Raw genomic sequence first — 12,530 nt, 5'->3', positions numbered from 1 at the left:
CTTTCAATTGATGTGATAACCATACTCTTGCATTGAAAACTGATTCTATAGCTGTCATTTGGCTTTTAATTTTAATGTTATATTATATCATTTAAAATTGATATAATAGCTGCCCTGTGGCATTTAATACTAACATATTCATATTGTAGCATCTAAAATTGACATCAGAGATGTTCTGTGGCCTTTTATACTAATGTGATGTCCATAGTGGAACATATAACACTAGTATACTAGCCGTCCAGTTGCCCTTTATACTGACACAATATTCATACTGTAGCCTCTGAAGCAATAAGACAACTTCCCTGAAGCCTTAAGACTCTTATGATATTCATACTATAGCTTCTAAAGCTAATATATTATCTGCCTTCAATGCTTATATGATATGCATATTACAGCCTCTAAAACCAATGTAATAAATGTCATTTGGCCTTTAATATTAATATAATATCTATACTTTGGCCAAAAAACTGAAATAATAACTGCCCTGTGGCCATTAATATTAATATAATATGTATCCTGTGGCCTACAATGTAATATAATGGCTGCCCTGTGGCCTCTAGTACAAAAATAAGCTCTATACTATATTATCCCCAATTAATAAAATAGCTGCCCTATAGTTATTATAATGAATATCTTATCTGTATTATAAATCTGAAGCTAATAAAATTGCTGCCCTCAGACCTTTCATACTATGATATCTATACTATATAATCTAAAACTAATATAATAGCTACCATATGGTCTTTTATATTAATATAATATACAAACTATAGTATCTGACACTAATCCAATAGCTTTCCTGTAACATTTATAATTTATATAATATAGGCATTATAGATTCAAATCTAATATAATAGCTACCCTTTACCCTTTAATTTTAATATAATATCCATGCTATAGCATCTAAAACTAATAATAACAGCTGATCTGTGACCTTTAATACTAACATGATATCCATACAGTAGCATTGAAAACTGATGTACTAATGTTCTGTTGCTCTTTAATATTAATCTAACATCTTTAGTAGCTGTCCTGTGGCCTTTAATAGTAATATGATATAGATTATATAGCAACTAATTAATTTAATAACTGAACTGTTTCCTTCTTGATTAGCATAACATCTATATTGCTAAGAGCCACAGCCAACTAATATGGTGCATGGCATTTTTGGTTGAAAGGTGATGCCAGCAAGCCATTGAGATGATATGATTATGTTAAGATTTGCATTCATATGGATATTGGACTCCTGCTGTTCACCTCGGGCCTGCTACAGGCCTCCTGGAGAGTTCCCATTGGTTGGGGAAGTGCGGTAGGAGGGAATTCCGGAGGAGGGAGTTCCTGTTGGGACCCGGGAGAAGCCGCGTGGGTCTGTCGGCAATCTTCCTGGGAGCGTACGGGGCATTGGCGGCAGTTTCAAAAATAAAGTTTGTTCCTGCTTGAGTGGCTCGTGATTTTGTGCCCAGCCAGACTGCAGCACTATATGGTGGCCTAGAAAACTAACATAATTCCTCTTCTATAGCATTTAACATTAATATAATATCCATAGTGTGGTCTTCAGAATTAATGTAAAAGCTTCTATATCTCCTTTCATGCTGCATGATATCCATCTAAAAATAATACAATAACTCCACTGAGGCCTTTAATACTAATATGATATCAATTAGCATCTGAAATGAATATAATACTTGTCTTCTGTCAAGTAATACTAATATGATATTTGTTGTATACTATATAAAGCTAATATAATAGCTATCCTGTGGCCTTCAATACTACTGATATCCAACTAGAGCATATAAAACTAAATAATAGCTGCTTTTTGGCCTTTAATTGATGTAATATCCCTAATGTAGCATTTGATACTAATATATTAACAGCTCTGTGACCTTTCGTGTTAATATATTAACAGCTCTGTGACCTTTAATGTTAATATAACATCCATATTTAGCATCAGAAATTACATAATAGCTATCCTGTGGCTTTTAATTCTAGCATCTGAAATGAATATAATAGCTGCGCTGTGGCCTTATTTTTAATATGAGATCGATAGAGAGGCACCTGATACTAATATAACAGTTGTCATGTTGCCTTAATACTAATATATTATCCATACTGTAGCATGTGAAACTAATAAAAATAGCTACACTGTGGTGCTAAATATTAATCAGATATCCACAGTGTAGAATCTGTTACTAATGTATTAGCTCCCCTTTAGCCTTTAACACTATTATAATAACCATGCTATACTTTCTAAAATGATATAATAGCTGCCCTGTCACTTTTCATATTACTGTAATATACAAAGCATTTCATCTAAAACTAATATCTTTCCTGTTGCCTTTAATACTAATATCCACACTATAGCATCCAAAATTAATGTAATAGCTACCCTGTGGCCTTCAATATTAATATAATATCCATTATAGCATCCAATACTAATATAATAGTTGCCCTGTGACATTTATAGTTAATATGATGTCATACTGTAACCTCCAACACTAATGTAATAGCTTTCATGTCACTTTTCATGCTAAAATATTTCCATATTATAGTATCTACAATGAACAAAATAGCTAGTGTGGCCTTTAGTACTAATGTAATATCCACAGCCTGACATCGAACATGAAATAAACAGCGGCCAGCCCTCCCGCCCGGTCCTGTGAGGGCCTGCGAGGTGTGCAGGTGAGCGTCTCCCTCCTCGCGGCCGCGGGAGGCCGAGCCCAGGCCAGGAGGAGCCGAGGCTGCTCCAGACGCAGCGGTTCAGCCACGTCAGCACCATGAGCCTAGGCCCACCACATGGCCATGTCCGTGAGTGCGGAGGACGATGACTATGAATGGGAACCAAACAGTTCTGGAGGCCAGAAGCCTGCAATCAAGGTGTCAGGCGGCAGGGGCCAGCTGGCTCTGAAGGCTACGGTGAAGGAACCTTCCTTGTCTCTCCAACTTCTGGTTTTGGCCAGTAATACTTGGTGTTTCTTGGCTTATAGACAAGACTGCAGTCCCATGGCCACTTCTCCTTATGTCTTCACATGTGTTCCCACCGGAACCAGGGTGGTGGGTCTACCCAAGGGCAAGCTGGGCCTGACCTCCACAGTGACACTGGCCACCAACTGGACCACAGCAGGAGCCTGCAGGCGCCAGACGCCATGCAGCAAGTGTGAGGCCTGCCTGCAAGGACAGGAAGAAGTTCGGGCGGGCTGATGAAGCAGAGCTGCATCAGGTGGCAGTGCATTGTGCCAGTGCTGCCCCACCCTGCTGTGTGCCTTGTGTGTGGCGAGGCGGTGAAGGAGGGCACAGTGGAAGAGGAAGAGGGCAAGTTTAACCTCATGCTCATGGAGTACTCCATCTGCAGTGAGACCATCCATCTGCATGCCTTAAGATCAAGGAGTCAGAGGGTGTGGTCAACAAGGAGCTTCCAAACTGCTGGAGTGTCCAAAGTGTAACCATGACGGCCAGACCGGAAAACAAAAGCGTGGCCCTAGCTTTAAGTATGCCTCCAACCTGCCCAGCTCTCAGCTCCAGGAGCAGAAGATGAACCGGGACTTCAAGGAAGGGCAGGAGCCTGTCAAGCGGAGGAGTGATTGTGAGGAGGCTGCCCAGGGCAGGTCAGATAAGCACCCCAAGAAGGTGCCCCCATGGCATCCTGTGCTGAAAATCTGACGATGTACACCTGAGGAGGAAGCAGAAATACGAGAAGCCCCAACAGCTGAGTGGACGCAAATGAGCCTTCACGCTTCAAACGCCCCAGGCTTCCTCCTCTCACCACTCGCAAGGCCCCTTCTAGGCAGCAGACTCAGCCCTTGATGGAGATCCAGTCACACTTCCAGCAGCAGCTAAAACCTGGCAAAGAAGATAAACTTTCAGGAAAAAGCAGAGGTCCTGGAATAACTCAGGACCGGATGGTGCTGGCCAACAAGCCCCTCAGACTCTTCAAGCAGGAACCAGAGGATGATCTGCTTGAAGCACCCCACCCCAAGACCAGGGAGAGTGGCCACTCATGCTCCAGCTTGCCCACAGCTGGGCCTAGCAATGAGGGGACTGGGGGCCCAGAGGAGAAGAAAAAGGTGAAGATGCCCAGAAACAGTGGCTTCCCAACAAGGAGCTGAGCAAGGAGCTCAACCACAAGATCTAGAAGACAGAGAGCAGCCTGGCCCAAGGAGAACCACCAGCCAATCAAGTCAGAACCCAAGAGTGAGAAGGAGGAGCCCAAGGGGCCCCTGGGCCTCTGTGAGTGCCCCCATGGCTTCATCAAGGGGCTCAATGGAGCCCAGCCTGTGCAACCCACCCAGAGTCATCTCCCAGCCTCTGCCTCCATGTCCCCACCCAAGCGCATCCAGATGGCGTGCCACATGATCTGGCCACCCCCCATCAGCCCTCCCACCTGACTCACTGCCCCTGGATGATGGGGCAGCCCATGCCATGCACAGGGAGGTATGGATGGCTATCTTCATCTACTTCAGCCACCAAGACCTGTGTGCCTGCATGTGGGTCTGCAGGACCTGGAACCACTGGTGCTGTGATAAGCAGTTATAGACCTGACCTGACCTGAACCACTGCAAGTTCATCACAACCCTGATGCTGAGCGGCATCATCCGGCAACAGCCCATCTCCCTTGACCTCAGCTAGACCAATATCTCCAAGAAGCAGCTGAGCTGGCTCATCAACTTGTTGCCTGGGCTCCAAGACTTGGTGCTGTCTGGCTGCTCATGGATTGCAGTCTCAGCCCTCTGTAGCTCCAGTTGTCCACTCCTCCAGACTCTGGATGTCCAGTGGGTAGAAAGACTAAAGGATGCCCAGATGTGGGATCTTCTGTCTCTACCCATAGATAACAAGCCAGGTCAGATGGACAATCGGAGCAAGCTCCGGAACATTGTAGAGCTGCGTCTGGCAGGGCTGGACATCACAGATGTCTACCTGTGGCTTATCATCTACCACATGCCCCTGCTCTCCAAGCTCCACCTTAGTTACTGTAACCATGTCACCAACCAGTCCATCAACTTGCTTACCGCTGTTAGCACCACCACCCGAGACTCTCTGAGATCAACCTGTCAGATTGCAATAAGGTCACTGATTAGTGCCTGTCCTTCTTTAAATGCTGTGGAAATCTCTGTCATATTGACCTGAAGTGCTGCAAGCAAGTCACCAAGGAAGGCTATGAGCAGTTCATAGCTGAAATGTCTGTGAGTGTCCAGTTTGGGCAAGTGGAAGAAAAATTCCTGTAAAAACTGAGTTAGTCCAAGGACAAGTATGTAAATATGGGGTAGATGGGGGTAGGCCCAGCCCGGGAGGAGAAAGACTTTACAAAACATGAGGGCTTTTATTTCTCATGAAACTTGGAACAACAGACCCCAGAATAATTCCATTTTGCAAGTCTTGCCAAGGGAGAAGCTGTTCAACCACCCATTTGGGGATGTGTGAGCCAGACTCTTCCCTCTGGTCTTTTTGTGTTGTAAGTGCACTGCTTTCTGGACCACAGCTAAGGGCCTTTACAAGAATACCTTCCCGAGGCTGGGGAGGTGGCTCAAGCGGTAGGCGCTTGCCTGGCATGCATGAGGCCCGGTTTCGATCCTCAGCATCACAAACAAAGATGTTGTGTCCTCTAAAACTAAAAAACAAATATTAAAAAATTCTCTCTCTCTTTTAAAAAAAAAATACATTCCTGTGGGAGGAAGATGGGCTTTGGAGGAATTTTCTTAGAAGCCTGAGCTCAGGGTTCTCCCTACCCCACCCACCATGATATTTTTGTTTGGACACACTGTACCTTAAAATGCCAGTGTTTTTGGTGTCAACATAAAGTGGACCACACACCCCATCTGCTGCTGTCCTGGCACATTTTGTTTGGTTGGTTTTGTTACATCTTACATTATGAAGAACTATTTTTGTACAAATTATTTAAAAGCTATTTATGCACGGTTTGAATGCATACCAGTGTTTTTATTGCTTTGAGATTGCCAACTTTCCTGATTTCCTTCAGGTAGGAGAGAACTTAACCTATACTATATCAACACAAAGAACTCATCTACAAATGTGCCCAGATCTGACAAAGTGGGCCAAGACCTTCAACTTAAAAACATGTTTAACTGGAAGTCGAGCCTACTTGATATGTCAAGAAGTTACATGAGCATGGTGTAGACAGATGTGAATCACAGTTGAAGTAAGACACTTTGCCAGGTTTCCTCCGTAGATAATTCACCTTTTTCTAGAAATTTTACAATTCAGACGTCAGCCTTTGCACTCAGGAGGGTTTTGCTCTGGCATGAGCTCTTGTACTTGACCTAGATCTAATTTATACTGTGAGTCAAGACGTAGAATACATGTGCCCACACAGCCTCTTTTCCTTTTTTCCTCTCCTTTGAAGTGTGAGTTGAGTTCTCATTTAGGTTTGTAACCTGGCTGTTGTGTAGTTGTGATGTTCTGCATTCATACGTGCCATAGTCGAATGGTGGTGTTTCCTAGACCTTCCCTGATGTGATATTACCTTTGTTGAATTTGTATAAATAGTTGTACAAAAAAATAAAAAATAAAATAAATGGGAACCCTGTGGATTTAACTACAAATGAGATCTCAATACTATAGCATCTGAAACTAATATAATACTTGCTGTGTGACAACTTATATTAATATGATATTCATAATATGACATCTAAATCAAATAGAATAGATATTCTATCTTTTAATATTTCTGTGATATCCTACTAGAGCATTTAAAACTAAATAATAGCTTCATTTTGGTCTTTAATGAATGGACTGTCCATGCTTTTGCATCTGATACTAATGTATTAGCTATCCTGTGGCCTTTAATGTTGATATGATATCCATGTTTTACCATCTAATATTAATATAATAGCTGTTCTGTGGCCTTTAATATTAATATGATATCTACACTATAGCTTCTAAAAATTAATAAAATATGGGACCTAATGACTTTTATACTAACATGACATTTATACTATACCATCTAAATATAACAAAGTAGCTCTCCTGTGGTCTTTAATAATAATGCAATATCCATACTATAGCATCTAAAACAGAAGAGCTATTCTATGGCTTTTAATATTAATATAATATACATTCTAAAACTAATAAAATAACTGCCTTGTATATATTATATGGTATGCTATCCATACCATAGCCGCTAAAACTAGTATTATAATAGCTGCCCTATGTCCTTTAATGTTAATATCATATGCATACTATAGCATGTAAAGTTAATATAGTAGCTGCATTGTGGACTTCCACATCAATGTAATTTCAATACTGTTGCATATTAAACTAATGTAGTAGCTACCCTGAGGCATTATTATTAGTGATATCCATAGTGTAGCATTTATGCTAATATAATGGCTGAACTTGTGAACTTTAATACTGATAAAATATCCATACTGTAGGATATAAAATGAATGTGATAGTTTCCCTGTGGCCTTTAATATTATTTTAATATCCATACTATACTAATATATTAGTTTTCTTGTGGTCTTTCATACTAATATATTCATAATATAATACTTAAAACTGATATAATAGCCACCCTGTGGTTTACAAAAAGTTATAATATCTATAATATAGCATCTGAAATTGATATAATAGCTACCCTGTGGCTTTTATATTAGTATGACACCAAGTATTAAAATAATAGCTGCTCTGTGTTTTTTTACAGTAATATGATATTCATACTATTGTATCTCAATTGAACATAATAGCTGCCCTGAGATCTTAATATTAATGTAATATGCATACTGTCTTATCTATCTAATCTAATAATAATAATCTATATTATTACTTGCCGTGTGACAACTTATATTAATACGATGTTCATAATATATTATATATAATCTATATTAGATTCCTGTGTTCTTTAATATTAAGATAATATCTGGGCTGGGGATGTGGCTTAAGTGTTAGCGCACTCGCCTGGCATGCATGCGGCCCGGGTTCAATCCTCAGCACCACATACAAACAAAGATGTGTGTCAGCCAAAAACTAAAAAATAAACATTAAAAAATTCTCTCTCTCTCTCTCACTCTCTCTTAAAAAAAAATTAAGATAATATCTATATATATCATCTTAAACTAATATATGTCCCTGTGCCTCTAATACTAATATAATGTCCATATTCTAGTACCTGATACTAATAGCTGACTGTGCTCTTTAATACTGTGATATTCATACTATAGCCTCTAAAACTAATATAATAGATGCACAATGACCTTTAATATTGATGTAATGTCTATACTATAGAATTTAATACTAATATATTAGCTGCCTATGGCCTTTTATACTAATATATTCATACTACCACATCTCAAACTCACAATAGATTCTCTGTTTCTTTTAATATTAGTGTAATATTCATATGATACCATATCTAACTAATTAATAGATACCCTGTGGCCATAAATATTAATGTAGTATTTATAATCCAGCATCTTAAATAAATACATGTACTATATCCTTAGTAGTAATATTATATTCTTACTATAAGATCTAAAACTAGTGTAATAAATGACTTGTGACCTTTAATCCTATTATGCATCTAAACTTAATATAATAGCTACTAGGGGTCTTTAATATTAATGTGATAAACATATTGTGTCCTTTTAGTTTTCAATATATAATATACTATCTGGGCTGGGGTGGTGGCTCAGTGGTACAGTACCTGCCTAGCATGTGCGAGGCACTGGGTTTGATTCTCAGCACTGCATATAAATAAATAAAATAAGGTTCCATTGATAACTAAAAAAATAATACTAAAATAATATCTTTATTATAGCATCTAAAGGAACAGTTGCTCTGTGGCCTTCATATCAATATAATATCCATAATATAGAACCTAAAACTAATATAATGGCTTTCTTATGGCCTTTAATATAGTTATATGATAGCCATACAATACCATCTAAAAGTAATGCAATAGTAATATGAGATACATACTATATCATGTAAAAATGATCTAATAGCTTCCCTATGGCCTTCAGTAGCAATATGATATGCATAGTGTAGCATCTAAAACTAACATAATAGTTGATCTGTTGCCTTTAATATTAATATAATATCCCTACTGTATCCTCTAAAACAAGTATGTAAAACACATGTAATATCTTCCCTGTGTTCTTTATTACTAATATAATATCAAATTAAAAGTATTTCAAACTAAAAGAACAGTCATACTATGGTATTTTATATTAATATAATATCTAAAATATATCAACTAAAACATATAATATCTGCCCTCTGACCTTCAATACTAATGTCATATAAAAGCTACAGATCCTGAAACTATTATAACAGCTGCCTCATGGCCTCTAATAACAAATGACATTCACACTATAGTATCTATAACTAATATAATATCTGCTGTGTGTCCTTTAATACTATGGAAATGTCCATGCTCTACCATTCTGAAATAATGTAATAACTTCCCTGTGCCTTTGAATACTAATATAATATCCATACTATAGGAACTAAAGCTCTATTAATTCAATATTAATATTATTCTGTGGCATTTAACATCAATGTAATATCAATACTACAGCACATTAAACAAATAGAATACCTTGCCCTGTGGCATTTAATACTAATATGATATCTGTATTATAGCATCTAAAACTTATATACTGTATGTCCTGTGGCCTTTGATGCTAATATAATAGACACACATTAGCACCTTAAACACTTAAAAGAACTGCCCTTTGGGCTGTAATATCAATGTAATATCCATACTTTGATATCTAAAACAAGTGTAATAACTGACATGTGGCCTCTCATATTTGTATTGTGTTCATAGAATAACATCAAAAACTAAAATAATGGGTGACCTCTGGCCTTTGAGTTAATGTAATATTGATAAAATAATACCCTAAGATAATATAATAAAGTTTGGCCTTTAATACTAATATAACATATATTCTATAGCTCTGATACTAATATATTAGCATCCCTGTGGCCTTTAATATTAATTTAATATCCACAGTATAACTCTTGAAACTAATATGATAAATGTCCTATGGGCTACATTTTAGTGTAATATTTGTGCTATGACATCATAAACTAATAATAATAGCTGCACTTTGACATTTAATATAATGTAATATCCATACCATATTCTTTTAAAACTGGTATAATAGCTGCCCTGTGGTCTTTAACACTGTATGATAGCCAAACTATAGTATCTAAAACTAGGGCTGGGGATGTGGCTCAAGCGGTAACGCGCTCGCCTGGCATGTGCAGGGCACTGGGTTCGATCCTCAGCACCACATAAAAATAAAATAAAGATGTTGTGTCCACTGAAAACATTTTAAAAAATTCTCTCTCTCTCTCTCTCTCTCTCTCTCTCTCTCTGTCTCTTAAAAAATAAATAAATAAAACTAATATAGCCTCTGTGCTGTGGCCTTTAATACTAATGTGATATCCATACTATAGTATCTGAAACTAATAGCTGCCCTATAGTGTTTACTATGAATGTGATATGTATATTATAGCCTCTAAAACCATTGTAATATATGTCCTGTGGCCTTTAATGTTAATGTACTATCCTTTTCAGGCTTGTGAAATCAAACAATAACTTCCTGGGGAATTTTAATGTTTATTTAATGTCCATACTTTAGCATCTAAAACTGATAAAAAGGAGTTCTGTGGCCTTTAATATTAATGTGATATCCATATTATAGCAATTAAACTAATATAATATCTGTATTATGGCATTAATGAATGATATTCCTAGAGTTATATCTAAAATTAATAATTGCCCTGTTGATTTTAATACTAACATGATATCCATAGTAAAGCAACTAAAATTGGATAATTGTGGACCTGGGGCTTTAATATCAATATGATATCTATACTAGAACATTTAAAACTGATGAAATAGCTGCTTTTTGGCCTTTGATATTAATATGGATCCATACTATAGTAACCAATACCAACATTATAGCTTCCGTGTGATATTTATTATTAATATATCAAATTATGAATTTAACATAATAGGTAACATATGACCTTTAATTTTAATATAATATCCTTACTATAGCATCTAAAACTAATATAATAGCTACCCTATGACCTTTAATCCTATTATATTTATATAATGAAATAGAAAACTGATATATTAATGCCCTTCATCTTTTAATATTAATGTAACATCTTTAGTGCAGTATCTAATACAGATATATAGCCGTGCTGTGGCCTTAAATGTTAATATGATGTAGATATTATAGCAACTAAAATTAATATAATAACTGTCCTGTTCCCTTTATTATTAATAATATCCATAATCCTAGAAAACTAATACCTGTCCTGTGGCCTTTAACATTAATATAATATCCATATCCATAGTGTGGTCTCCAAAACTAATGTAATAACTTCAATATTGCCTTTCATGCTAAAATGATATCCATATACAGAATCTAAAACTAATACGATAACTGCACTATGGCCTTTAACACTTATATAATAGCCACAGTAGGGCATCAAAAATTAAATAGCTGAGTGTGGTGGGGCACACTTGTAATCTCAGTAACTTGGGATGCTGAGGTAGGAAGATCATGAATTCAGAGCCAGACTCAGCAATTTAGCAGAGCCCTAAGCAACTTCGCAATACCCATTTCAAACTAAAAAATACAAAAAGACTGGGGATGTGGCTCAATGGTTAAGCACCCCTGGGTCCAATCCCTGGTACAATGAATAAATAGGTGCACTATGTCCTTTAATACTAATGAAATCTCAATACCACAGCATCTGAAAAAATATAATACCTATCCCTGTGGCAATTAATACTAATATGATATCCATAAAATAATATCTAAAGCTGAAATATGATATGCATGCTATAGAACCTAAAACTAATATATCAGCTGCCCTGTGGCCTTTAATACTAATATGATATCCATACTATAGCATCTAAATATAACAAAATACCTTCCCCAGGGTCTTTAATAATAAGGTGACATCCATACTATAGCATCTAAAACAAATAGAAGAGCTGCCATGTGTCCTTTAATATTAATGTAATATCATACTTTAGCATCTGAAAGTAATATAAAATGTGCCCTGGGGTCTTTAATATTAATATAATATTCACACTATAAATTAATTTGATACCTGAACTGTGGCCTTTGATATTAATATAATATCAATATGCAAGCATCTAAAATAAACAGAATAGCTTTTCGGTAGCCTTTAATATTGACATAATATCCATTCTATATCATCTAATACTAATATAATACCTCCTCTGTGGTCTTTATTACTAATATATATATGTGTGTCCTCTATTCTGTTATATATATATATATATTGTTTTTTTGGTGTTAAGTTTTTTGAGTTCTTTATATGTCCTAGCGATTAATGCTTTATTGGAGGTGCATGTGGTAAAGATTTTCTCCCACCTGTAGGCTCTCTCCTCACATTATTAATTGCGTCCTTTGCTGAGAAGAAGCTTTTTAATTTGAATCCATCCCATTTATTGATTCTTGATTTTACTTCTTGCACTTTAGAATCCTTTTTTTTTTTTTTGACATTTGCACAAAATGTAATAC

General features: G+C 36.8%; 1 pseudogene; it reads left to right on the top strand.

Moving 5' to 3' along the window:
• The first annotated feature begins 2,605 nt into the window (after positions 1–2,605).
• LOC107146447 lies at positions 2,606–5,231 on the top strand (annotated as a pseudogene).
• The last annotated feature ends 7,299 nt before the right edge of the window (positions 5,232–12,530 follow it).

Source organism: Marmota marmota, unplaced genomic scaffold (assembly GCF_001458135.2).
Source record: "Marmota marmota marmota unplaced genomic scaffold, marMar, whole genome shotgun sequence".
Classification (NCBI taxonomy): Eukaryota; Metazoa; Chordata; class Mammalia; order Rodentia; family Sciuridae; genus Marmota; species Marmota marmota.
This window is presented reverse-complemented; position numbering and strand designations above follow the sequence as displayed.